Genomic DNA, 2,789 nt, shown 5'->3' on the forward strand with positions numbered 1-2,789 from the left:
CAATAATAGTAGGACACTTTAACACACTCCTTTCAATGAAGGACAGGAAAACTAGAAAGAAACTCAAAAAGACACAGAGATCTAAACAACACAATATGACACAGACATATAAAGAACACTCCACCCTACAGCAAGACAATACACATGGTTTTCTAACACACATGGATCTTTCTCCAGAACAGACCATATTTTAGGTCACAAAGCAAATCCATTCTGTGACTCTGTGTCTTGATTGGTGCATTTAAACCATTTACATTCAACATGATTATCAGTAGGTTTGAAATTTACTGCTCATTTTGCTATGCCCTTTTTTTGTGGTGTTGACAGTTTCTTTGTTGCACTTAAATTGCTGCATTCTTGTGTGTGGGGGGGGGCTTTTCTTTTTATTTCTTTCATTGTTGATTTTGTGTTTACAGAGTCTTTCCTGTATTCTTTTTTATTTTGATGAGTAGGTTTGTTAATTTTCCTGTGGTTACCCTGAAATTTACATTTATTATCCTATCATCCTAAGTTTAAAATAGTGTTTTATTTCTTGATATGCTCCTCAACTTCATTTTCATATGGAAGGTTTATACCTACACCATTTATTCCTCCTTTTTGTTTTGAAGTTGTCATCCTTTACAGATTGTTTTCAGCATTGTAGCTTTATCTTATTTTTGAGATTTCTTTATCTGAGTTGGTATCTGGCTGATGCTGTAATGTGTCTTAATCTCAAATTGTTGTCTGATCTTGTTGGTTCTGTGTCTGAAGGACTACCTGTAATATTTCTTGTAAGATTGGTCTGGGTTTTACAAGTTTCCTTTATTTCTGTTTATCTGGAAATGCACTAATTGTATTATTTCATTGGAGAGTCAATTATCCTAAATACTTAATTATTGGTTGACTTTTTTCCCCAGGGTTTTATATGTGCTTTCTTGCCTGCATGGTTTCTGTTGAGAAATCAGAGCTTAATCTTATTGGTGCCCTTTTGTAGGTAATATTTCCTTTTCCCTGAGCTGCTCTTTTTGTCTTTGGTTTTGGAAATTTTGCTTATGATGTGTCCTGGTGATTTTCTTTTGACATTGATCCTATATGGGGTTCGTTGACCTTCTTGGAAGGATATTGTTATGAATGAATTGTGTTCCCCCCTAAAGCATGTGTCAACTTGGTTGGGCCATGACTCTCAGTATTATGTAATTATCTTCCATTTTGTGATCTGATGTAATTATCCTATGTTTTGTAGCTCTTCTCTTCTATGATGTTAGTGAGAAAGAACTAGAGACAGTTATGTTAATAAGTCAGGATATACTACAGGATTAAGTTGTATGTTGAGTTGGTCTCTTTTGAGATAGAAAAGGGATTAAACAAGCAAGCAGAGATCAGAGGGAGCTACTACCATTAAAAGAGAACAGCTGGGAGTGGAGTGTGTCTTTTGGACCCAAGGTCCTTGCACTGAGAACCTCCTAAGCCCAAGGAAAGATTGATACCAAGACACATGAGGGTCTCCAAGGAAAACCGGGCCCACAGATGTTGAAGGGCGACAAGGACCTTCCCCTAGAATCAACAGAGAGAGAAAGCCTCCCCCTATAGCTGGACCTCTGGATTGGGACTTTTAATTCCCTAAACTGTAAGAAAATAAATTTTTGTTTGTTAAAGCCATCCACTGGTGGTATTTCTGTTATACTAGCACTAGTTAGCTAAGACGGAATTTGGTACCAGAAAAGTTTAAAATGCCTAATAGTAAAAGCCAAAATTTTCTTGAAGAGATTGTTAGTGGAATTATGGACATCAAAGGCAATTCTGTTGAGGGCTCAGAAGGAAGTGAAGAAAGCTGTGACACTAGAGATGGCACAGACAGTTAGAAGAAACAGCAGATAAACGAAATCAGCAGAACCAGGAGACCAGCACAAGACAGCATGGGAGCTGACCCATTGAGCGAGAAAGCTGGTGCTTTCAGAACAGAGGCTTCCTGGTGGAGTGAGGTGTCTCAAAGCACTTGTCTGTGGAGCTAGACTTGCCAACCCACAGACTGAGGGAGCTGAGCACCTCCAGGTCAAGACTTACTGATGAAGCGGTGTGCCTTCAGGCACTTATTGGTAGAACTAAAGAGCTTGGCGCTCTGGTGGCATAGTACCTAAGGCATTGACTGCTAATCAGAAGGCTGGCAGTTCAAACCCACTAGCCACTCCTCAGAAGGAAGGTTGGGCTATCTACTTCCATAGTAATACTGCCTTGGAAACCCAGGGAGTGGTCGCTATGAGTCAGATCTGACTAGACAGCAGTGAGTTTGGTTTTTGGTTTTTAACACTTGCTCAAGCAGGGCAGAGACCAAACTCACCTCTTTCAGAAATCAAGGAGCCAATAAGCAGAAGCTGAAGAGACAAAGAGTAGAGGGAGCAAAGCTACCTCAGTCTCGAAGGGAGGGCCACAACTTCTGGGGTCTCATAGGGTTGAACCATGGCCTGCTTAGGTTTTAACGGGTGAACAACAGCCACCAGGCTTCAAAGAGTTATAGCTTCACCAACTCAGTTCCAGAGTGCTGTTCACAAGTACCAGGGCAATAGGGCCAGAGCCAATGCCCAAAACTGAGGAGGCAGAGCTGCCATGCTCAAGGTGCAGAAAAACAGAGCCTGCTAGGGTCAATGGGGTGGGGTCACCACTCAGTTGGACTAGGAGAATGAGGCCATACAAACCTGGGCCGTACAAAGCTGAGGGAGCACAGTTGCCATCCCAGTGGGCCTGGAGGGCAGAACTGAAGCTCAGACTTGAAGGGCCTCCACCTAGAATCTGGAGAGCATGGCTGTCTTAGG

The sequence above is a fragment of the Orycteropus afer genome, unplaced genomic scaffold, assembly GCF_000298275.1.
Source record: "Orycteropus afer afer isolate SDZICR_OR568_19922 unplaced genomic scaffold, OryAfe1.0 scaffold00571, whole genome shotgun sequence".
Taxonomy (NCBI): Eukaryota; Metazoa; Chordata; class Mammalia; order Tubulidentata; family Orycteropodidae; genus Orycteropus; species Orycteropus afer.